We start from the raw sequence: 26,543 nt of genomic DNA, 5'->3' as shown, positions 1-26,543 counted from the left end.
CAAGAACCAGAGAAGTTACAGAAGATAGTGGCAAGTTAGTGCATCTTCTCGAAAACAGCCTCCCTTTCCACAGACCAGGGCTTCACGGAGCCTCAGCACTTGAAGATAAGCAATGAGCTGCAGTCAGGGGATCTGGAAGAAAGATAAGAGGTGTGACAAAGAGGAGGCTGGCTTCTACAGGTGTCTCTTAAGCCTGAGGGTCTAGCAGAGTTTCCTTTCTGTTCATTGTTATGTGCTTGCATAGGGAAGTCATTAAGTTTACATGATAAAGACCAAAAATCTTGGTTAACGACACCAGTCAGACAAACGAACGACCCCATGGCCTCTGTAATATTCACTCACTTCTCCTTAGAGAGCTATTTCTTTTCTCTCACAACCCTGGACTTTCTCTTTTTCCATTTTCTGCCCTTAATTATCTCTAATGCTCCCTCTTGGCTTCCATTCTTCCAATTTCTTCCATCAGCGTCAGGGGAACTAGCTCCATGGCCAGCAGCCGCAGGCCCAGGCTTTTGGCTTGGAAGCGCAGCGCCCTCTTGTGGTCACAGACAACCTAAACCTGTATTCTGTTAGAGCTGGACTAATGCAGAGCCCTGGGACCCCCTCTAGACACACTGAAACAGACTTGCGGAACTAGAAGCTGTATTTTAAACAACTCCTCCAGGTCACATTTTGCTCATTAAAGTCTGATAAACACTGCCCTGAGAACAAAGTCCCTAGAAATTTACAGGTCTCTGATCTCTTCCTTCATCTCTCCCATCCAAGGTCCTCTGGTGAGTGGAGATACCAAGTAGAAGCCACAGTGATAGGACAGGGTTTATTTTTCTCCTCCGTTTTGTGTTTGCTGGTCTTTCTCCTCTGCTAGATTGTGAGCCCTTAAGGATAAAAATCCTGTTCTACTCAGCATTCAAACCCTGCACTGTGGGCAGTGTACAGATCACCACGGACACAAATGTTTGTGGAATGAGTGAATTGCTGATGTACAGAACCCTCTTCTCTCTCCCTCCCTTTGTTCTCTTGCCCTTTCCTCCTCTCCTTTCTCTAGGGGCCCCCTTTGGCCTTGGGCACAAAACACAAATGTTTTAAGAGGTGGTTAATGTGTAAGGGGAAAGGGTCAGGCAAAGGCCAACGCCAGGTTGCTCAACTGACAAACAAATTCACCTTCTGTTCTTTCCTAAGCCAATGAGAAGCAGCCAGAAGATGGTCACTCACCTAGCAGTGGCCAGACCTGCTGTCCTACCCGCCCCACACAGCGATAATTGCTCAATGTTGCTGCAACAAATTGTAACTATAAATAGTCTTTATTAAGAAGCCCCATCTAGGATTGGACAGGCCTGATGGGTGGCCCTTCTATGCTGCCTCTTCAAACAAGTTGGAAAAAATTTTTTTTCAAGTGTTGCTTATAAAAATCTAAGCCTGGGGCAAAGTATTCTCCCTTCATTTTTGAGTTCTGCCTGCTCTCCCTGGTTATGACTGCATTTTAGGCCTCTGTGTGGCTCTGACTCTTTCTGCTTACCATTAGCCAAAATGTCGCCTGGTTCCACTGGTAACAAAGGTAATGATAGCAATTCTTTAGTAGGTCTTCCTTTTCTCCCCATTCCTATGGCCCTTACACTTGTCCAGTCTCTTGTGCATAGAACCCTGTAGTGCTTACCGTGTTGATTGACAGCCCTCCCTCCCTCCCTCCCTTCCTCCAGGCTACAAGATCAATTCTCCTACACATTTGCTTTTTTCATGTTTTTTTCCTGTTCTGAATTTCTCGGTGACTTCCGATTGCTTGTAACAGTGGCCCACAATGTTTTTAACAAATACCCTATTCTTAATATATATGTTTATTTATAAATTAAATAAATGTGGTATCGATTCATATGAAATATTAGAAAAGCTTACTTTCATTGCTAATTTTTGACAAACAGAAATATAAACAGGAATTCCAATATTTTCTCTCTGTACCCCAATGGATCATTTTGAATAGCCCACAGTGGAACACCACTGGGGATAGCTGAGATTGAATTAGTCAGCTGGACTGTCAAAGTCTTCCAAGACCTAGTTCCAGGTCATTCATTCACCCACTCAACATTTCTTAGAGACTACTAGGCTTTAGGCTATGGGCTAGCCTCAGGGGGTAAGAATAACTAGTCACAGTCCCCATTTACCAGGAGGTCACAGACTAGTGGAGGAGATAAACACATAAATAAATAATTCTTGAAGAGTCATATGTATCATCGTCATGAGAAGTTTGCAGGAGACCTTAAGGAAGAACAGAGAAAAGAAATAACTTCACCTTTTTTAGAGACAGGAAAGGCTCCCTAAGGACTGGGTCTTGAAGGATGAGCTGGGTCTTGAAGATGAGTAGGAGTTCACCAAGTCACAGAAAGGAAAAAGGGCTTTCCAGGCATAAAGGAAAGCACAGGCAAAGGCACAAAGATAAAAAAGAATACGGTGCATTTGAGAAAGGACAAGCAGTTCACAGAGGCTGGTGGAGTATGTGGGGAGTAAGAGAAGACGAAGATTAGTAAGAAAGGTTGAAGTCAAATCATGGAAGACCTTGTGTATCATACCAAGGTTGGATTTTATCCTGAAGTTAGTAGGAGTCATGGGATGTTTTGACAATCTACATTGTCCTCTAAATGTGTTTTCACCTGCCATCCCTGTAGGAGTAGTGAAATATAAAGTAGAAAAAATAAAAGCAGCCATTCCTTAGGGTGGGTCTGGCATACCTTCCCGTCCCTGCACATGTTACTCATGGATAGCTCTTCCTTCTCAGGGCTCCTGGGAAGCTGATGCCTGTGCTACGCAGGGGACCCTATACCAAGCACCGCAGCCTCTGCACAGCAGGATGCGTTGCGCCCTCTCCCCAAAGTCGAAAGACAAGTTCAAGAATGTCTAGTGTTAGGGCTAAAGCTAATGAGGACTCACGACTTCATGTCTGAGATGAATGGTCACTGAGGTCTTCATGGTGAGATTGGGGCATATTTCTCAGACACCATCAGGAATCTAGCAACCCAAGCTTTAGTCAAAACCCAAATTGTGAAACATAACACAATGACAGATGCATGTAGTGTAACTAAACCAAAATTGGAGAGTGAGAATTTTTCATTTCTTTATTTCCACATAGTTTTCTGGGTGGGGGACACTGCCATCTATCTTCTCTCTTTATTACACTTTTATTAAGAAGTTGTTTGTGCATAGGGTTCCCAAATAAGCCATTCATCTTTTAGATTCATTAGCACGTCCAATTCCTCTCCTAAGAAGCTTTACCTTAAAAACTCCGTAGAGGAGTTTGTGTTCATTTAATTAACCTTTATTGCATGCCTAATGGTTGCCAGGCACTGTCCTTGGCTAGGTGGTTATTTCTAAATTATTTTCCTTCCTAGTGAAAATGGTGCAGATGACCACCATCTCTATGATGGGTACTTTGGTTGTTTTGCCCAGGAAGATTCTGGATTTACCATGAGTCATCTACATTTTCCCTTCCTGGACCAGGTCCGGGTATTTATAAGACCCTTGGTCCATGTTCAAAGTGGTCTGTGTTTGAAGACCAGTACTTTCCTCTGCAGAATAGAGCTTTATTCTGTGTGGTACTGAGCCAGCGGTGTGGAGCTTTTAGCCCTGTGGGCTAACAAAAGGAAATACTCATTCAGAGGGAAAACGTTGTATTGTATTGAATGAGAAATGATAGAGATCTTCATCTGGGGTGGGAAAAGACTTCTTGAGATCATAAAAGTAAAATGACAAACATGAAGGATAGTTATGGAGGGTTTGTGACCATTAGGGCAGCTGACACCTGGGAAATGTCTACTACCAGGTGCAGTAGACAATGAACCAGACCAGAGTCAGAAGCTGCAGTGCTCGTCTCAGCTCTGAACACCAGCCATCTTCTTGAAAGTTCTCACCCTTTCTGGCTTTCCGTACTCCCCTCTGTCAAAAGAAGGTCAGAAGTAGTTTTGACCCTAAGAACTGGCTCTAAAGTGTTGCATTTATTTCATCATATTTCTACTCAGTACCAACAAAACTGAGATTTACTAGGTCAGCATTTATCTTTGCATGGCTATAGCTGACATCTGGCTGCTTTCCTTATTCTAGTCTAGATAAATGTTACTTATCTGCCATTTCTCTTTGGAAATACTTTGGAAGGGAAGCGAATGCAGCAAACATTCTTTGCCCTCTGCTGTTCTCATCCAGGCTTCATTTTACTGTTCCTCTAATATCTTCAACCAAGGAGTGAGGATAAGGAAAGAAGAAAGGGACATACAAGGAGAAGCAGAGGCCTGATTCCTCATTAGAGGGAAAAGGAACCAGAAACCATTGCTCTGCGCATTCATGAAAGCTGGCTTTAGTGTCTAGAGTACTATGTGAATAGTCTTCAACACAATTCCCTTCCTTGCAAACGAAAGTGATAAAGCCAGCTTACTTCATTCGAGTATACTGGGGGAAATAATGACACAACTTAAAAACCCATTGTGAACAAAGCACGGTTTGTGCGTTCAATGTCACAAGTAACATTAATTGCTTCTCACATGGGCAGTAGTGACAGCACTGGCGGGGGGGCAGGATTGTCAGCTCAGAGTTGCCTTAATATGAGGGCCCAGTGAACCTCTTAGGCCGAGGGCTGGTCTCCAGTTAAGACTACTAAGCTAGTCAGCATGGATGCTCTAGTTTAGGTGGTGAAGAGCTCAGTCAATGGCAAGATATAGTAGGAGCTCTTGAACAAGATGGCCCGTGTGCGGGGGTTCAAGTAATTTCACTAGCGGGGCCACTAGTCAGAAAATGCCATGGCTATGTATATTTATTTATATTCATGTACTGTCCATATATTAGTTATTTACTAATACTGACTTATACTTAGGTTTATCACAACCTCTGACCCTACCTCCAGCCTTCACTTGTGGTTTGTTTCAAGCAGTTTGGCAAACTATGACCCACACTCCAGATCCAGCCTAGGGCCTGTTTTTATGTGATCCAAGTGCTGAAAATGGTTTTTACATTTTTAAAGGGTTGTAGAAACAACAACAACAACACAAAGAAGAGCATGCAACAGAGACCTTATGTGATACACAAAGCCTAAAATATTTACTACACGGCCCTTTGCAGAAAAGCTTGCCCACTCCCGCTCTTGAAGGCTCACTGGCCTCCCGTGCCTAACACAATCTGTGCTTGTTTTCTCATTTCATCCTGACAGCGACCCTGTGCAGTAGGTAGGACAGTGTTATGATGTCCATTTTAAAAGGGGGGACACAGAAGCCTGGAACAGTTACACAACTGCTCCAAGGTCACGGGCCTGGTGGTCATTCTGGAAACAGAACCAAGGCCTAATTCCCCATCCAGGAATCTTATCAGCAGAGGACAGAATGACTGACCCAGCTCTTCTTCACAGAGAGGTAAAAAAAGGTTGAATTGTATCCAAACTGATTTGAGAGTATTGGGTCTGTCCACCCTTTCTTAGCAGACAGCTCATTGGGGGGGAAATCGTGAAACGTATTTGGAAATGCTAGAAATGTTTAACTAGCCTCATTATAGACCTAGGCAGATTAAGCAACAAGAATTTACCTTCCCCTGCAGCCCGTGTCTCAGCGCTGGAGCTGACAGTGCCCCTGCAGTTGTACTGCACTTGTACCAAATGGCTGCCTGCTCCTCTCTGCTTCCTGTACTCCCATCTCATTCACTCTCTGCTGCCCTGCTGAGCGTGCCCTGCAAGGAGCAGCTGGAGGAAATGAATGCCCACATTATCCACCCATGGCCTGTGAGCAGCCACAGACCCCGGGCAGCAGCTGGTGTGGAGCGCCTGTGTCCCCATGTAAACAGCCAGCCAGGCTGAGTAGCGGCTTGTTCTCCTGGCCACGCCTGGGCAAGGTCTTATGGACACTGGGACCCCCCTGCTGCTCCAGGGCTGAAGAGGGGCTTTGTGCCTTTAATTCAGACCTTAATCCTCTTGAATGTTACCAAGGTAGAGACCTGAAGTAAAGGCAGGCGTATGATTGGTCTGAGTCACCTCCAGGCAGGAGGGAGTGGGGCTGCCCAGAGGTAGGCCCAGCAGTCTGCCTGTCAGGGCTGGTTTAGGAAGCCTTGATACAAACGGTAGGAGGCTACACTGGGTGCCTTTAGGGACTCTTCTAAGAACTTACAATTCCAAGTCCTCAAATAGCTTCCTACTGGCCTCCCATTAAGTGACAGAGTGCCACTCTTCGAGATTGGCCTCTCCGAAGCAAATCGGTTTAGTCATTACTAATTTAGTCATTTGGTAATTTAGTCCTTATTCTGCGGAGATCTGGCTGCTAGGGAGGAGTAAGACAGACAGGAGTAGGTCCCTGCTGACTAAGTCAGACCTGAGAGCACTGAGGATGGGGAAGAAGACACAAGTGAGGTCAAGGTCAGGAGGAGGCTGCAGCACTGACGGGGCTGGCCAGGATAAGGTCTTGTTCTCCTTATATCTGGCTTTGATTTGTTTCCCTCCTATTTCCTCTTTTCATGGTGGCTCAAACCTAAGGAAGGCTTCTCCATGCGTTCGCGTGTAAGTCAGCATCTTCCCATCTCCCCCTCAGTGGCTGTCCCATCCTCTGCCCTTCAAGGTCACACAGTTCCCCTTGCACATTCTAGTTCCACATCAGCAAGCCTTATCTGAAAGAGCACACCGCTCCTTCCGCAGGCCCTGTCCTGTCTGGTACTTCCTATGGCCCTTCTTTCTTTTGACCTTGAATTACAATTTCCAGAGCCCTGTCCTACTTTTGTCATTGGACTGAGAGTCACATCGGGGAGGGACCCTGTCTGACTCAGCTGTACCAAGCAAGTCCCTTGCCCATAGTAGACATGTAATAAATATGGAGCCATTGCCGTCGTTCCTCCAGCCAGATGCTAAGAAAAACTTTAAAACCCCCAGGTAAGGGCCAGCTAGGGGATTTAGAGTAGCTCTAAAGCTAAGAGAGATCCTTTCTGGTCCAGAACTTTTTAAAAAACTAACGTTATTCAGAACATCAGGTTGCATCAGACACTAAGAGACATTTCCAAACCTCTTAGTAATCCACCCAGCCAATGCTTCTGCCAGTGAAAACACTGACAATGATGGGGGAGAAGAAAGAGTCTTCTTTTTCTATCAAAGTCATTCACATAGAAAGATCAGTTAGGGGTTACAGAAGACAGTGCTTACAAAGGGACTCACAATGCTTTCGCTCTGAAGCCACATTTTTCATTCTCAATTGTATACTTTATAGGTCCCTCATTATATCTGCCAAGAGAGGCAACCTGCTGTGTCTGCTTATTTGCTGAATCATTGCCGATTTAAACTCAGCAAATAGCAACAAAAAGCTGTTTTAATGAGATTTTAAAGTTCAGCTGTGAAAATTGAAAGTCACCCAACATCAAACCACCCAAACACCTGCTAATATTGCACTGAAATGTTCTTGTCACTCACAAGGACTCTATTTCTGACCAGCCAGTTTACAGTAGTGGGAAAGAACCACGGGCAGGAAAGATGAGGAGCCATGGGCTTGCTTCTGCTTGCCAGGACACCTTTGGGAGAATTAAATAGGTAATGTTTGCAAAGGGTACAGCATAATGCCTGGCAAGGAGGAAGTGCTCAATAAATGTTGGTTGTCCTTTCTGCACTCTTTTCTCTGAGATCACATATGAGTAGGGTTCATTGTGATGCTCAGTGCTCTTCGTTATGGGACATGGAGTATGAAGACATTCCTAGTTCTGAATAATTAAATAATTGCATTCACCTAGACACAAAAAGATCATCCATGGGCCAATGATGATTGTGTCACAAATCAAGAGTATGATTAATCTAATTCTATCCTCTATTGTTTCAATCAATCACTTAGACCTTAGCTTGTCCTGTTAATAGGAAATTAAGTATCTCCCTTTTGAGGGCCTCCAATTCTCATTCAAAGAACATTCCTATGTCTCAGGGCTAGCTCAGTCCTAAGGTGCTGATGCTCGGTCCTGGTTTCAAGGCCAGGCACAGGGGGAATTGAAAATGCTTAGTGGTCAACTGCAGTCTCTGTTTCAATGTCCCTGTCACACAGTATTCCAGACAAGGCTCTGTGTGGCACCGTCCACAGATACTTGCCTGTGCAGGGATAATGCCCTGAGGTGCTGCCTGCTCTGCTGCTGAACTCAGATATTCTGTCCCCAGCATCAGTCACATGCTGTCCAGAAACCAGTCTTCCCTCAGCGTCAGGGACCCTCAGGTCAGGGGTTGAAAGATGCATACCTATACAGCAGGTAGGTAACAGAAATGAGGGAAGTGGGCTGGATTTAAGAAAAATCAGCACACAGGCTTTATTTTTATTGAATGTTAATGTAAGCAGGTTATATATAAATGGGTGTAATACTGGTCACATTTGATATTTATCAAAATGCAAATTGAGGGCAAGAAATATTTAATAATAAATCAAAATTTTCTTGTTTGTAATTCATTCCTTCTTTAATATGAATCTGGAAACCTTTTCTTCTGTACCAAAATGCCAATGGCTAGTCTTCCATTCTGTTTTGAACATGAATAGAATGTTTGCATCGTGAGAATTCTGGTACTTCAATATTGTCACATTCAGTTTCAGTACTATTTTGCCCTACAATTTCATAATATCAATTTAGAGTGCTTCCTTTATTCCTTAAGATTAATCAAGAAAAGCAAACTCAACAGTGTAACTTCATTTTCATTAGGTTTGAAATATACGTTTTGGAGTCCAGTCTTTTTCACATCTATAATTTTGAGAATGACGTTCAGCCTATCACTTTCATTTCTGGAAAACTCATCCCAGTGTAGTTAAGTGAGCCAGATTACCCCCACAAAATGAGATTCTTAGAGGTAATTTCCTTTGAAATGAGTGAATTGAATCTTATATACTTTTAACTGCAGTGTGTAGATACCTAACTCATGGACACTCTTAAAAAGAAATATCCAAGTGTTTCAGTGGTCTAGTTTTTTGTGGGTTCGTATGGAGATTTTTCCTTGGATCGTGTGAACAAGTCAATTTCTTTCAACAATTCATAAAAACCCTTCCCAACTCAAAACCACCTAAACTGATCCACCCAAACTTCACGAAATACAGCAGAATATGGTACCTATGCTTCAAGAGGGTCACACAATCATTGTACTACCAGCAGTTCAAGCCACAGAAGCATATCCAGTGCTAGTGTTAATTACTACATCCCTGACATTTTCCAATCCTAACTTTTTACTACTAAGCAATTGCTGGTGGATGGCGTAACAAACAGGCTTAAGTTCCATGCCCTTATAAATGTTGCCTCACTAAGTTTTCCAAGAAGTCTGACATTTAACACCATCCAGATCACAGATCACAGATCACAGGTTGTAACCATGCTGACTAATATTGACCAGTCAATGTTCAAACTATCAAGCCCTGGCACCCCAAAATAAGTCATTTCCTGATATCATGTCTATCATATGGTATAATTTCCAAATGGTCTTTCTAATCCATGCATCCTAATAAACTCCATAAAAGATATACATACATGTACTATACAGTATATTTAATATATATACTAACATACTAGCTCATCAGATACAAGAAATCACTAGAAATTTTTTAGCTTTCTTATATTACTTATGCTATAGATTCTTAGCCATATTTGTAAAACACCAAGCAACAGGATTTCTGGTTGTTTCTGTTTGGAATGTATCATGTCTGTTCTATTCAGAAGATATTCTTTTATACACTCACCATCCACATGTGGTTTTGATGCCCAGAAAAAAATTTTCCCTTAGTGTATAGTAGCATTTAACTACAGCATCGTTTTTTAAAATGCCTGTCTTCTCTTTAGTTTAAGTATTTCTCATCAAGTATCTTTTTTATATTGGTCATAGTTATGACCCTGTTTTTTCACATAATTTATATTCTTTTGACACAGAAACATACAACAAAGCAGAATTATTATGAGTCTTAACATTACCTAACCTTAGATGTAATCATCTATAAGCATTTCATTGTTTTTCACTTTGTGTCCTCCTTTGTTTATGGTAAAGGGAAGAAGGAAGATAGGAAAGTGAAGGTGGGAGAGGATCTAACCTTATACACCTACCGCAAGCCAGGAGGATGCTAGCCCTTTTATAGACAAGGTCTCATTTAATCTTTCCAATAAAACCATGCATGTGGGAGATGGTATTATCCTCACTTTACAGATAAGGAAAAGAATCTCAGAGAAGTTAAGTATTCTGGCCAACATGACACAATTAGCAGCAGATCTAGGATTTGAGCAGCTTGGTTTGGCCCCCAAGGCCCATGTTTTATCCACCACACACTGCATGATTCTTAGTTCTAGTTCAGAGCCTTCCTTGCTAGTGAGTTTTCTCAGGTCACTCATCCCCTGAGCAGTCCATGCTAAACGAGGACGCTCGGTTCTCTTATGCTCTTTGGGCCTGGAGGCCATGGATCAACCTTGAGTTGACTGGGTTGGAGGCCAGAAGGAGGAGAGACAGGGCCAGGATGAAGAGACTGACATGCCAGTAAATGAGACCAGAAACTGAAGGTGCAGGCAGAGCCGTGGGTCCAAGCTGGGTGAGTCTGTGGGACGCAGGGTCAAGAAGAGGCTGACAGTCAATGACCAGGAAAGGCAGCAAGCCAGTCCAAGGCACAAGACCTGAACACACTTAGGGGCTGCTCAACTCAAAAGCAGTGACTGTCAGAGAAGCAAAGCCTTTTCAGAAGGAGATGGAAAAACCAACCAAGCAGATTGATTTTATACTAGCTGACACCTTGTGCAGGCTGATACTGACAGAATATCAGTGGTTAGATATAGTAAGAGGTAACTTCCTAATGGCATTTGGCATTTCCCTCCCTTCCTGTCTTTCCTCTCGGTCTATCATGAACATTGAAAAAAATTAAAAAGCAAAGAAAGAAACGAAACCAACAGAAGGAATTACAATGCAAAGTTACAATCGCCCACTTACTCTTCCGCATGTTTTGCCTTAGCATGTTGTTGGAGGCAGATGCTTTCTGCTCTTACTTTTGGTGGCTACCTCCCTGACTCTAAATAATTTATATACTACTTCTTGGCTTATTAATTTAAGTCTAGTCACTCAAAGGATTTAACACATTTTTCTTATGCTCTTCTCCTCTTCCCAAATGTTGTCAATTATTTGTGTTCTACTATTTATTTCCTTTGTACTTTTAAATAAGAATGTAAACATGTATTTTTATATTCCATCAACTTTAGAAAGTACCTCCTTTATTTTCAGCTTTATTGAGATATAATAGACAACTAACATTGCATAAATTTAAGATGTATAACATGATGAATTGGTATAGCATATATTAAGAAATGATTACCGTAATAAGGTTAGTTAACACGCTCATCACTTCATATAGTTATTTTTCTGTGTGTGTGGTGAAAACATTTAAGATCTGCTCTCTTAGCAACTTTCAAGTATACATACAATATTGTTAATTATAGTCACCATGCTGCACATTAGGTTCTCAGAATTTATTCATCTTAAAATTGAAAGTCTGTACCCTTGGGCCAACATCTAGCCATTCCTCCTACCCACCAACCCCTGGCAACCACGATTCTACTCTATTTCTATGAATTTGGCGTTTATCTTTTAGATTCCACATATAAGTGATACCATACAGTATTTGTTATTCTCTGTCTTTATTTCACTTAATTCAATGCCCTCAAGTTTCATCAATGTTGCACAAATGGCAGAATTTCATCATTTTTTATGGCTGAATAATACTCCATTGTGTTTGTAAAATCACATTTTCTTTATCAGTTCATCCATCAATGGACCCTTAGACTGTTTCCATTTCCATGTCTTGGCTATTGTGAATAATGCTGCAATGAACACGGAGTATATCTTTAAGATAGTGATTTTGTTTCCTTCTGATATATCCCCAGAAGTGAGATTATTAGATCACATGGTAGTTCTATGTTTAATTTTTGAGGAACCTCCATACTGTTTTCCATAATATATGCACCAATTTACATGGAAAGTGCCACTTCATTCCCAAACTAAATTAGATTAAGATATGAGTACTCCACCCTTCTCCCCATATACTTCTCAATTTCTGACATCTGGAATTTGTTTTTACACTGTCAAGGTTGATCATATTACATTTTTTCTACAACCATATTTAAGTCTTCTGAGTTCTGTTGCACTGATTCTCAAGATTGGAAACCAATAAACTTTAGGTTAATATAAACTGAAATTATTAATACATTAATCAATTCTTTCCATAAATATCGAGGCAGGCACTGAGCTAGGATTATACTATGGGTCCAACGTCACGAAGCATAGGCTGTGCCCTCAGGTTTAATGGATTCCATTCATTACACTCCGTCGGTGTTCTAATACCATGTCACTGTTTGGTGGGGTTTGTTGAAGGACAGGCTTCACTTTGTTGTGAGCAGAAAGAGGAGTCTGGCTAGAAAGATCTCAAATGTCAAAAGCTGGGGGGTGATTACACAGGGGTTTAGAAGCTTGAATTCTCAGAAAGAATGCCAGTGTCTATAGAGAAGACAGCTCTGATTTTTGCCCAGGGTTTGGCTGCTAAAGCTCCAAACTCAGGGATGGATGAGGAGAGTGTAGGGCTCTACCAACTGGCCAGTTTGGCAGACAATCTGAATTTTCTCCTCTGCAACCCCTCTCCTTTCCCCTCACCACCATTTTGGAATGTGGTTTCCTTGATTTTATAATCAATCAATGGGCTTTTATTTTCTTTACATCTTCTGAAAATATGTTGGACTCTCACCTTCACTGTCCCTCCAATTACCTTGACTGCTATAAGTTTATTACCTTTTTTAAATTTTATTTTAATGAGGTGTCTGGAAGGAGAAAACCATGGTCATATGAGTATTTTATTTCTTTCCTGATTATGACATTGTTCAGATTTATTATAAAGCTCAAACCATCAAGGCAATTATAAAAAGGAAAGGAAAACTCCACAAAATCCTGCAACTTAGAGACTGCCACTCTTAACATCTGGATGGAAATCTTTCCTGAATCTACCAGCTTTTCCAGCTGTGTGTGGAATATCCAGAGGGAGTTTGCCTGTACTTTCATCTCTGAGTTTTCACTTCTTGGGGGAGCCATGAAGCCAAAGGTGAGAATAAATAGTCAAAGGGAAATGCTCCTCATTTTTTGTGAAGCAGCTTCGATCTTTTTACCTAGGCTTGCCCCCCTCGCCCCTTCTCTACTTTTCCTGCTTCTGACTTTTCATCTTATGGTGGAGATATTGCATGCCCTAAGCATTCTGAGTCCCTTTGCAGAAACAGCCTTTCTAGAGCAAATGCTTCTGGATTCTTCTTCGTCTGGGTTGGCAAATAAACCACTAAGTCAAAAATCAGGCTTATTGGGGGCAGCCGGATGGCTCAGTTTGTTAAAGTGTGAGCTCTGAAACTGGTTCAATTCCTACATGGGTCAGTGAGCTGTGCCCTCCAGAACTAGATTGAAGACAACCAGTTGCCCCTGAGCTCCTGGAGGGGGTGGTCAGATGGCTCAGTTGGTTAGAGTGTGAGCTCTCAACAAGATTTCTGGTTCAATTCCTGCATGGGATGGTGGGCTGCGCCCCCTGCAACTAAGATTGAAAATGGCAACTGGACTTGGAGCTGAGCTGCACCCTCCACAACTAGATTGAAGGACAACGTCTCGGAGCTGATGGACCCTGGAGAAACACACTGTTCCCCAATATTCCCCAATAAAATTTAAAAACAAATCAGACTTATTGGTTTACGAAATTCGCATTACACAATTGGGTCACACTCCTGAGTCTTCTTATGATTAAACAAACAAACGAAAAACATTGCCCATCTAATCTCCCATTCCTGGGGAATGGGTCTTCTATCTGAATGGGTCTTTTCTCTGAATGTACACATTCTGGAGTGGAAAGGAGAGGGCATGGGCAGAAAGTCAAGATAACAAATTTGAGAGAGGAGTACTCAACTGTCCTCCCCACCTTTCTTCCCTTTAGGAACAAGCTCTCTCTTTTTTCCAGTTTTGCTGGAATTGTTTGCTTGCTTGTTTTAGACATGAATTAGAAAGGAGACAAGTTTGATTCTTTCCAATTGATTGCTGCACCAGCTAGAGTCAGCAGAAACTAATTTTGCCTTCTGCTGTGCGAATGACCCACAAGGTCAGAAACAAGAGAAGTCTCAAGGGCGTGGGCCTGGCAGACCCACTTAGTCTGTTCTTTACATGAGGAGTCCACGCAGGCACCCACATGAGGGCATCAGATGGCTCTGTGCTTCTCTGGGCCACCAGTCAACTCACTGAGTCTGGGCTTTGCTTCTGTCTTGGCCCAAGTTCCTGGCAGAGAAGAGGCTGCAGACTGGGGATGGCCTCACTATCTCACCACAGACAGGCTTAAAGGAACAAAACCATCATGTTCCCTCTTTGAGGAGGGCTTTGGAACTTTCCTCAAGTTTTTATTCTTTTCTCCACCCCCATGCGAGAAACTTTAGACAAGCTCTAGTACCAGGATGGTGAGGCTGTATGCCTGGCAGTCAGTACAGAGGGGGCAGGATTCTGCCTGAGGTGGACACTGGCACTCTGGGAGGCCAGCCCTCCTTTTCTTATAAGGATTTGATGACTATCACAGGGACCAGGAGGAAGAAATCTCTCACCTTCTTGGATACGCAGATATGAGGTATGATAAAAAAAATATACTGAATGTTTAAATTAAAAAAAAAAATATTACAGTAAAAGACACATTGCCATTATCCTCCCTCAAAATACACCCCCTCACTTCGAATACACTTGTCCCATCGTTCCTGCCACTTTCTGAAACAGTCCTGGAGGTGCTATTTCATGAGTGTCTTTAGTTGCGCTGTCGTGGCTGCTGTCGATGTCCTGAATTGATTCAAAATGTTTATCTTTCATGGTCATTTTGATTTTGGGGAAGAGCCAGAAGTCGCACGATGCCAAATCCAGTGAATAAGGTGGATGAGGACACACCATAAAGTTTTTATTTGACAGAAATTGCTGCATCAGAAGCGACGTGTGACACGGAGCCTTTCTGTTGTGATCACAAAATACGGTGAATGCTGCTGCCGAGTCCCATCCAACGGAAAGGCCGGGATCTTCAATACCGGAAGTGGTGCGTCAGACCTTAGTAACTGTGTGTGACAAGTTTCAACTTGTTCAGTGCAGTCAGTCGGGTGTGAGCTACAGATGAAGACATATGTTTTAAAGTGCGCTGTAAATCATCCTCCATCATGACAATGCTTCGTGTCACACATCGCTTCTGGTATGGCAATTTCTGTCAAATAAAAACAATACTGTGTGTCCTCATCCACCGTATTCACTGGATCTGGCACTGTGCGACTTCTGGCTCTTCCCCAAAGTCAAAATGACCATGAAAGGTAAACATTTTGAATCGAATCAGGATATTGAGGTAGCAATGACAGGAAACTAAAGATGCTCACAAAAGAGGACTTCCAGAACTGCTTCAGAAAGTGGCAAGAACGATGGGATAAGTGTGTTTGAAGTGAGGGGGAATATTTTGAGGGGGGTTAATGGCATTGTGTCTTTTACTGTAACATTTTTTTTTTTATTTAAACGTTCACTGTATTGTTTGATCACACCTCATAATCTCATAATTGGAGTATTCTTTGAAATTCTGATTGAATCTTTTTTTTTTTTTTTTCGAGTCATGGTCCTTGTGGAGACAGACTATTTTATGGCAAAGAGATAAGTCTGTTCTGAATTTTTCTCATGGCCAAAAGTTCTGTCGCCTGGCAATGACCTCTTTTCAACATTTATTATTATTTTTTTAATTTGGATTGCATCAGGTCACTGAACTGAAAGATCAAATATGGAAATAGGAGCACAAAATTAAAAGTCCCCTTGTCAAGCTTCCCACACCCAGGGAAAAAAGGGTAATAAAACAAGGGTCCCTGGAGAACAGCCACTTATCCTTTTATACTCAACTCCTTTCCCTTTTTCATTGCAGGCTTCTTGGACCTTGTAAGGCAGAATTGAACTTGCTGGTCTTTGGGTTACATAATAAATCTAATTGTACAATTTTGCAATTATTTGTTTATATCTTTTTTCCCTATTAAAATTTGAGCCCCTTGAGGGTAGGGACTCTCGTCTATTTTTGTATCTCTATCAGTGAGTACAGTGCATTACACATATAAGGTAAAAAGAAATATACTGATGAACACATAAGTGAGTGAATAGCATGTGAATCATAGACTTTCCTTCTCAGTTCACATATCCAAAAATGGTGTTGCCTCCATGAAGCATGTTTTTCAGGCCATCAGTAATAACAAATAACAGCTACAGTTTATTAAGCACTTACTATGTGCCAGGAACCATGCTAAGCACTTTATGCAGACTATCTCATTTAGTCTGGACACCCCCAAGTTCACACATATATTGTTATATGATGTCACAGTGTCTTGTACTTTCCCATTGTGCTACCTGCCTGGATTGAAAGCCCCTGAGGGCAGATACAATATCTTTTCTTACATGATACCAAATTCCCCAGCCTGTAGCCCATCTAATACATGCCACGCAATCCATACTGCATTAATTATTTTTACTTTAATGAATTCTTACAAATCCCTGTCAGGTGCTTTACAAGTACTTTCCAGTCCTGAGTATCTCTGTTCCTTTCCACTCCTCAGACAGAACATAAAAGAAACTCGCAAATTCTCCTTGTGATAGCTGAAAACACTGATGACCTCTATTGTCACCATTGGTTACTCTGTACCTCCAACCTTGGAAAGACTCTCCCCGCTCCCTGATTGTTTATCCTTTTGGTCACTATTGACACACTCATGTGGTTGTCTTCACCAACATAACAGTGCTTCCAGGCACTGCCACTGTTGTTTTGGGATTGCAGGTACCAATAGAACTAGAATGAAGTAGTCACATCCAGGAGTAAGAGAGGGCAGGACAGGCTTTGGTGAGGAAACTGCAAGAGTCCACGATGTTGAGATTACCACTCCCACCAGTCCCAGCGATGTGCCCAGTTTGAAGGCTTAAGGTAACCACTTTCCTGGAAGGAAAAAGGAGGGTCCTCAACTCTATAAGTTGGAGGGGATTTCCCTTTGCCCCCAGCTAGAGTCTATTCCCAGCCCATTTTTTCCACTGATTGCCCCATTCAACGTATCTGTTCTAATAGGGTTTTCTGCATTGTGTCTAGAGGTTTGTTCTGCTCAGCAGGGTTCCTTGCTATCACCTGAGATCCCAACTTCTCCTTACTGCTCTATTTCCAAGTGCAGCCATCTCCTCCTCCTGGTCTATTCCCATGGCCAGGAAAGAGCTGAATGACTTTTGCAAAATGGGCTAGGAACATTTCCACTACACGAGGGAGCTGAACCAAGTTTCTGAAAATGGCATGTTTGTTGGATACCATCCTCCCTTTCACCTGCACGAATTCCAGAAATTCAGATTACCTCCACAGATCCTGGCAGACAGTCTGCTGACCTCTGGATCAAGAACCTAACCATTCAGAAATAAACTGGCCGAAAGTGGCAGGGGCGTGATTTCCACTGGCACTGGCAGTGTTTGGCATCCCACAACTGTTGCTGCTATCCTACGACTGTTCCTCATGTAGAAGAACAGTAAAAACTCAGTTTCCATTATAATAATAGACTGCAGTTGCCTATTTGAAGCACTCAGACATTTACTTCAAAACTAGGGGAGCAGCACTGGACAGTGAAACCAAACTGGACTATGAGCTAGGAGTCTTGCTCGTTCACTGTGTGATCTTAACAGAGTTACTCCATCTCCTTGGACTCAGTTTTCTCATTTATAACATGAGGGTTTAACAGGATGTTAGCTAATGCAATGGTGGTAATCATTTTGCAATATATAAATGTATCAAATCAACACGTTTACACCTTAAACTTACACAATGTTATATGTCAATTATCTCTCAATAAAATGGGGGGTGGGAAATGAGGTGGTTGGTTGACTAGTTGTTTGAAAATCTTGTATTTCTCCACTGAGAATCCCTTCAATCTTAAGGCAAGATGCCCACCTGTTGCCTGCTCCTCTCTCCCGCCCTGTCCCTCTGAAGGCTTTCCTTTTCGGATGCACAATTCTGGAAAGAGATTTCCCAGCCAGTTCCCGGTGTTGCTGAAACTACCCTGTCCATTCTGAGTCAATATACAGCCCTATGTCAATGTACGATGACAGCTTCAATTGGAAAATAAAACGGGTGTTGAATGAGAGATCACTTTTGCTATTTATACAAGATTGCGTCTGCCTTTTAAAAAAATTTTTTTTCAACTACAGTTGACATTCAGCATATGCCTCTTTTTTAAAGGTTTGTTTCATAATTATAAAAGGAACTCATTCTCTTGTATAAAATTTGAAAAACTACAATAAGTTTAGAAAAAAGGATAAAATCATTCTTAATCCTATCATTTTACTCCTCCCATCAAGAAACTCTGTAAGCATTTTGGTACATTCTCCACATTCTATGTAGTTCTTTACATTTTTGAGGTCATGCTATTTATATTGTTTCATCCTTTTATCTCACTTAAGATTGTATAATAAGCATTTCCTCATGTCATTGAAGTCATTTACAAATAATATTTAATGGCTTCATAATATTCTATGTTGTGGGCGCTGCTCTGAGATTGACCAGTTAGGTTGTTTTCAGTTTTATTCTTTTTTTTTTTTGTAAGTAATGCTGAAATGAACATCCATATTCATGTATCTCTGTGAATTTCAGATGTTTTTCTTAGAATGCATTCCTAGAAATGAGTTACTAAATGATGGAGTATGAATAGTTTTAAGACTCTTGATACTCTTTTGCTCTTACTCTTTCAAACATACTTTATGACTTAATATCACCATTTTTTTTTTCCTCTTAAAGAATATCAGACCCATTTTAATTTAAACTTTAAATTTTCAAATGCCTTTCCTGAAGCAACACATGCCCAAACCTCCTTCCAGGAAACACGAGAATCCAGATCTCTGTTGGGAACTGCCAATCGGCTTGGAGGTAACTGCCTTGCCCCACGTCTCTCCAAGTCCCCAGGATACTTATTTTCATTGTCACTGTGAAATGGGGGATTATAAAGGAAGTTGAGAGAATGGCCCTCAACTGTAAGAAATAGAAAATGAGTGAGTGCAGAAAATCTAAACTGTTTATCAGAGCCCCTATTCAATACTGCACTTGAAACACACTCAAATGTACTAAGGCCAGCTATTGCTAGGACCAACTCTGTGACTTTGGGTGAGTTCCACAGCCTGGCTGCACATGTGTCCTCTTGTGTACAGAGAGAAGAGTGAACCAAGTGATTTATAAGGTCTTTACTGTCCAGCATCAGATGGTTCTGTATTCCTTCCCAGAAGCATGCAGGTTATGAGGTAACATCTTCAAGGTACTTTGAAACAACTTTTAATTTGAGGTTTTCTTTGAAATGGTGATTGTTAAAAATGACCATCTTTGGGGTATGGGATGGTACAGAATTGTGTATAGGTTGGGAGTTTCGAATCAGACAGACCCGGGATAAGCTTCACTAATCAGTGTCCTTAGGCCAATGACTTAAATATTTTGAGTTTTATTTTTTTTCAGCTGTTAAAGGGCTGATAACAGAGCCCATCTCATTAGGTGGGATTAGATAGATAATGCATGTGACTGACACAGGAAGCCCTCAGGAACTATCATTGTGAGAACCGCTACATTTGTTGTGTCAAAATGAGCATTACTCCTAGTGCAGCAGGAGAAACTGAGGTTCAGAGAAGTTGCCCCTCGACAAAAACTACACAGCAGGTTTGTAATAAAATCACAAATCACCTGTGGCTTACTTGCCCCCACTTATTCTTTTATCGCCACACAATTCAGGAAATAGCTAGTGCGGACAAAGATTTCTAACGGAAGTTTAGGCAAAGATATCATTGTTTTCCTAACCATCGTCCAAATCCAATTGGCAGTATTATGTGTGTACAACCAGATTTTACCCACGCACGATGGGAAAGTCCTGATTGGACACCTCTGTCTGGTAAGGATGGTGTCCAAACAATTCTGCCTGGGCTTCAAGACCACTCCTAGCATGGCCTTAGTCCACCTTCCCATGTTCCTCTCCTGTCACAGCCCTTCATGGGCCCCAGATTTCTACTGACATCCACGGTACATCATTTTCCTGACAGGGGGATTGCACCATGGCTCTGCTGGAGCTGCTGCCTCCATGCTCCCTGGCAGTTTCCTGCTCATCTTTCAATGCCCAGCCCAAATGTCAATCCTTCCTGGGTGAAGCCTTCTCCTCTTTCCAGACATATTTATTGTTCTTGGCCTTGACTGAACTACCACAACACTGATGTTTATCACCATGTTACATAATGTAACCATGTGATTTATAGCTCCAGGACATGTGTATATGGGAGGTCCTCCTCTCCCGGCAACTCCAAAATAACCTAGAGTGGGACAAATCTTCCCAAAGCTGGGCAAGGTTTGCTTCTCAATGCCTTGGACACCCAGAGTCTGAACCTCAACACAAACGTGTGATTGTTCTAAGATTTCTTTTTGTTCTATTCGCAGCAAAAGCAAGTATGAAATGAATATCTTAAGTAGGTTGACATGCCACAATCATTATTTATGCTTTTCTCCCACTGTTACAATGGGAATCCATGTTTTGTCCCCTCCTCTTTGGAACCCGAACGCCTGCAGTCAGTGACATTGAGTCAGTCACTTACTGAACGATCATGACAACGACCAGTAATGTGCTTAGTGCTCAGGAGACACACCTGCCTTTTCATTGTTCATTTCACTTTAAGGGTCCACCCCACTTTCTGCCCGTCTAAGGTCCATGGTGCTTAGACAGACTCCTCTCCCTCCCTGAAGCCTTCCGGCCACATGTAGGCTCTCTAACACACAGTCTCCTCTGTTCTACTCTAGTGGGTTTGTGTTTGCATGTCTTATCTCCTCCTTAAGACTCTAAGTTCCTGCACGAGGGAGTTCTCATCTTCTTTTAAACTCTTCAGAGTACCTGGTAGATGGCTAGGTACACAACAGGCACTTAATAAATAATTCATTCTTTGGCACAGACATACTTCACGTTCCAACAGATGAAAATGGGATCCTCTAATCTTGCTACTCAAATGTGGTCTGGACCAGCAGTAGTAGCATCTTTTAGAAAAAGAGAAAGAAAGAATTGCTTAATAATACAAACTATGAATACCCACACACACAAACTATAAAATGTTAAGAAATTTAAATATTTAAGTCATAGCAAAGAAGTGGCAATTCAACATCCAGGGTGGACAGCAACTGATTAGATTCCCACAGTGGAGAGGACATCTTCTGAGGTGAAGGGGGTCTCAGGGGTAACAGCATTTCAAATCCCCTCTTCTTATCAAGGAGCATGAAAGGCAATCTATCCAAGGGGAGGTGTGTAGTCTGGTGTACTTCAGGCAAGTCAACATTCTCAAAATCTAGAGGACTGAAGGGAATGAATGTTTCTCTTTCTGGTTAGGTGTCATCCGAGGCAGAAACAGAACATTGGGCTTTAACAGTCTTCTCGGTCATCTTTTTTGCTGAGAAGTTTGAGTTTGCTTGTGGGGTCCAGTAGCCTTTACTGGCTAATGTTGACAGTTTCCAAAGACTTTATGGCAGCCTTATGCACGCTTAGCTGGTAGAGCAACATACGTTTTGCCAACATACAGTATTGAAACCTGTGATCTTCCACCTAGAGCTTTCACTGAAGTCCTAGATCCCAGCTTCAGACCATCCTCAGTTGCCACATGGGTGCCTGGTTCTCCATCTTCCTTATCAACAAAGTTCAGAGTAGTCATTCTGCGTTATGTTGGGGTCCACAGCCAAATTCCTCCAAGATTGGCCTGAGCATTTTCTTGGAGCTTGGTAGAAATGCAAAAAGGCAGGCATCTACTGACTCAGAATCTGCATTTTAACAAGCTCCCCAGAAGATTTGTATGCATGAGAAGCACTGCCCTAAATGACACTCGTTGCCAAATTCTGGATCTTTTCTTCCTCACTTGGTCCACTGTAATGTTTCCCTCACACCTGGCTCTTCCCACATCTCTGCTTCCCCTCCCTGGTGCATCACTTTAACCATTTTCTTTCCAGTATCCTCTGTTCTCTCACTCGTCTAATTGATTTCTGTCTACAAAATACCAAAAATTTACTTTCTCCTTCCTTTTCTTGTTGTTCTTTGGGCCCCTGGCTCCTACCACGCAATGGGTATATAGTAGGGCCTCCTGTTTTGTTGAATCCATACGTGTCTTCCTCATCAAACTGTTATGTGAGAGGTATTCAGCAAGAAATCTGAACTCAATCTTCTCTTGGGTAAGTGGTAACTCTTTTTGCCTTTTCTGTTTATCAACTCACTCCTAACTGAACGTTGGGTGGCAGTGAAATCTGTGGTTTCCATTTATAGATTTGACTGCTAAACAGAATTTGAGAACTGACCAGTCTTCAGTAGTTAAGCCTACACCTTTAATTCAAAGAAAGAAATGTCTCACTTTGGGGCAATCAAACACAGAAAATTATACTTAGAAGGAAGGCCAGGGTTGGCCTTACACAATAATTCTTCTGAGTGAAAAAAAAAAAAAAAAAGACTTCAAAAGTTCTTTAAACTAGTAATCTTTAAAGTGCCTTAAAATTACATTTATTCAAATCTTGATAAGAGCACAAGTATCTTAAAATTTAGGGGAGACATCTTCAGTTTGAGTTGTTGTATTTTATGTGGAATCCAGGAAAAAGGTTTGGACACTCAATGACAAAGAAAATTACCTCAATTCCCCATCCCCATATGAGTATTTTGTAGCAGGAACTAAGCAGTTAAGTACTGCTACTGAAGATCATATTACTTTTTGACTCACATTTCCTACCTGAGGCTTGATTTACAATGATAATTTTCTTCAGACATTTTAAAAAGCAATTGTTCATAAAGCAAAGAGATATATTGGACAGAGTCTTCCTTAATGCCAAGGGCTGACAATAATTGAGTGGTTTGATTGCTATTCATTTTTCTTAAATCTCTGATTGCTTGCACAATAACTTTCTTTCTCAATCAATTAGTCTAACAATTCATATCAATATTTTATTTTTAATAGTTGACTACTCATTTCATTAAAAATGTAAGTGCATTAGCTCTATGTAAAATGATACTATCAGGATAGTCTTCTTTAAATATTCATAACATGAAAATTAATAAATCTGAGTGTTTGCATTTTAAAAAGTCAGGCTACTGCCAGATGTATTTGGTCCTAGATGAAATTCACTAAATTAAAAACCTTAAGCATCATCTTTTTATTGATTCTTCTTTATAATAAAACAATGGAACAGAAACGCTATGAGAACAGTATTACTATCGAATAACTCATTGCTTCTCTCAAGTTCATCCATTTATAACTAACTTCCATTCCCTTCTGTCTTTCATGCTACCCTCCACTCTTATCAACTGGATTCTGATCTCTAAATCAGCCTGTCTGAAATCAAACAAGTTAAATGCTGGGTGTGCATAATATTTATTTCCTTTTTATTCTGTCTCTTCCTTCTCCCCCCTCCCCAAATAAAGCCGATGTATCATAATAGTGTACAGCAAGAGCTTTAGGGAAAACTGTTTCTACTGGGCTTCTTCCCAATGGAAGGAAGAGGCATACACTTCATGGGGATAAAGGTTGCTTGTTGTATGTTGGTTCGTGAGCATATATAACTTTAGAATCAGCAAACTTGACAAATGTATACATTGGTTAGAAGATGGAAGAATCCAGCTAGAGCAGGGCATCTCTGATCAGCTACCAAAGGCTTGAGAATGTCATTTGCATCATTCACAAAAATTAACTTGAAATGGATTAAAGACTTAAATGTAAGACCTGAAAGAAAGACCTTCTAAAACTCCTAGAAGAAAATATAAGGAAAAAGCTCTTTGACACTAGTCTTGGCAAATATTTTTTGAATATGATACAAAAAGTATAGGCAACAAAAGCAAAAATAGACAAGTGGAACTACATGAAACTAAAAAGCTTCTGCACAGCAAAAGAAGCAATCAACAAAATGAAAAGACAACCTATGGAATGGGAAAAAATATTTGCTAATCAGATATCTGATAATGGGTTAATATCTAAAATATGTAAGGAACTCAACTCAAATAGCAAAAGAAAAATTCCAAGTAATCTCATCAAAAAATGAGCAAAGGACCCAAGTATACATTTTCCCAAAGAAGATACTCAAATGGCCAAAATAGGTGCATAAAAAGGTACTCAGCATCACTAACAACCAGGGAAATTCAAATCAAAACCACAGCGAGATATCACCTCACACCTATCCAGATGGCTATTATCAAAAGGGCAAGAGATTATAAATGTCGGCGAGGATGTGGAGGAAAGGAATCCCTATACACTGTTGATGTGAATATAAAATGTTATTGTCATGGAAAACAGTATGGATGTTCCTCAAAAAATGAAAAATAGAACTTCCGTATAATCCATCAATCCAACTCTGGGTATATATCCAAAGGAAATGAAATCACTATCTTAAAGAGATAGCTGCACTCTCGTGAACATTGCAGCATTATTCACATTAACCAAGATATAGAAACCTCCTAAGTATCCATCTATGGATGAATGGATAAAGAAAATGTTATATATATATATATATATATATATATATATATATATATATCCAATGAACTATTTTTTCAGTCTTAAAGAAAAGAAGAAAATCCCATCATTTGTGACAACATGGATGAAACTGGAGGGCATTATGCTAAGTCAAATAAGCTGGACAGAGTAAGACATGACATCACTTATATGTGGACTCTAAATAAAAAAGAAAAAAATTCTCTTCCAGTTCTAAAATTATGTATAAAAAAGAGTCTTTTTTGAAAGAGAAAACCCAATCTAGACTGGCAAATAGGTGATATAAAAACGACCCTATCCTACCCATAGGGACTCAGATCATACTCTTTCATTTGGAGCCTGTATAGAGCCTCAGAATCCTTCTCTACCCAATCCTTTGGGCAACCTCTACCAAATACTCACAATCCGCTCATGAGTTGAAACTTACTTGCCATCTCTGAAGGCAGATGATTGACAGAGGAGAAAACATTCATCTCCACTTGGGCAGGGCTGGGCAGGGCCGGGCAGGGCCAGGCAGAGCACAGCAGTAATAATTGCCAGGTGCCGGAGGCCTCCACAAGGCATCGGACATTGGAGGTCAATCCTCGGGTTTGCGGCTGAAAGGAAAAGAGAAGCCATAAGAACAGCAAAGACAAGATCACCAAGTTCCTTTGAAATGGAACTGAAGTCAAGCACACAGACACTTCTGTGTTTAGTTCTCAAGATGTGGAGTTGTGTTTGTGATTCTGGTCATCTTTTATAAATTAAATTCTTTTCCTGGGCCAACTAAGGAAAGAAAACACTCAAATCCATACTCTGTGTTTATTTGATTTTACTTAAAACCTGTAAAATTCAGTTGTCCTATTGTAAATGAGGCACATGTGGAGTTCATATATACAGTAAAGAGACAAATGGTGCATAGTCTCTCCCTGCATATGTACACACAGGCTATGAATGTATAACATATGCAAAGAATCGAATGTTTAGAGATAGTGTGCATATTATATACAGCTGGAAACGTCCTGGAGTCATCTACTTCAGAGTGTCTCAAAATGTGGTCGACACACCATCTGCATGAAAACCTCCTGGGGTGTCTGTTCCAATTCAGAATGAGGGCCCTACTCCAGACCTCCTCAATCTGTCTTCTCCACACCTCTCCCAAGCCTGATTCTGGTTCAGGGATGTATTCCTCGTTGGCAGGAAGCCTCCTGAAGCAACCAAAATATGCTGTGACCCTGTGGACCTAACTATGTGCTTCTGGGCATGATTATATTTCATAGGCAAATGTAAATGCATTTTAGACTTATCAATGGTTTTAGTATTCTCTTTATCCCTCCCTGCCTCTGTCAGCTAATTGTGGCTTTAATAAGATCGTGCTGCTTTTCTTCATTAGGGCTTCATCAGGATTTGTAGCGTATCATGTTTAGCTAGGGTGAAGCTTCTGGAATCACCCCCTTGTTACATCTGAACTGGCTTCTTCTCCCAAGTCATTATATGCTCTTTGCAGTTTTCTGGCTGTGCCCTTGACACAATTAAAGGGTCCTGATTTTCTGAAATCCAACAATTAAATGGGTGAGAATGAGCTATAGTAAAAACGAACAAGAGCAATGCTGCATATTTATATTCTTCTCCTTTCACCTGGAGACTGCCTACAAATTTAAGCTAATATGATTAAGCAGGAACACAGCAGATCTCTTCATCATCACAGAAAAGCAAGCCCCTTGGAGGGGTAAAATTATGGCACCTGTTTAGTTGCATTAAAATCACTACCTAAAAGGTATAGATAGTAATTGAGTAATATCCCATAATTGACAGAAACTGAACAGAGAATTTCAGAAGTTAAATGTACAAAAGTTCTCAACGTGGCCAGGGCTCCCAGCGCAGTGCCTTAAGTTGTAGATTCCACTGATGGCTGCACGTGATAAAGGACTGAGAGGTCGGAGAACCTTCTAGCATCAGTTCAGGACAAAAGGGCGGAAGGTCACCATCCTCTGAGGAACTACCTGGATCATCCCGCACAAATAAGGGGGGCTGACAGCCTGTA

At 41.3% G+C, this 26,543-nt stretch overlaps 2 long non-coding RNA genes and 1 pseudogene across 2 annotated transcripts in view; 1 reads left to right on the top strand and 2 right to left on the bottom strand.

The window, feature by feature from the left end:
• The window catches only part of LOC148755104 (uncharacterized), a 56,030-nt gene extending 30,844 nt beyond the window's left edge, over nucleotides 1-25,186 (bottom strand). Inside the window, exon 1 of the long non-coding RNA XR_016019305.1 lies at nucleotides 24,948-25,186. This is a non-coding gene — a long non-coding RNA (uncharacterized LOC148755104). The remainder of the gene's footprint in view (nucleotides 1-24,947) is intronic.
• Nucleotides 1,445-15,985, top strand: LOC109457554 (uncharacterized). The gene is made up of 3 exons (XR_002139040.2): nucleotides 1,445-1,552; nucleotides 12,848-13,061; nucleotides 15,909-15,985. It is a non-coding gene; the product is annotated as an uncharacterized LOC109457554 (long non-coding RNA).
• LOC109457555 (securin pseudogene) lies at nucleotides 21,132-21,712 on the bottom strand (annotated as a pseudogene).
• Nucleotides 25,187-26,543: the final 1,357 nt, after the last annotated feature.

This window comes from Rhinolophus sinicus, chromosome 16, assembly GCF_057876585.1.
Source record: "Rhinolophus sinicus isolate RSI-liver-muscle chromosome 16, RSI-T2T, whole genome shotgun sequence".
NCBI lineage: Eukaryota > Metazoa > Chordata > Mammalia > Chiroptera > Rhinolophidae > Rhinolophus > Rhinolophus sinicus.
This window is presented reverse-complemented; position numbering and strand designations above follow the sequence as displayed.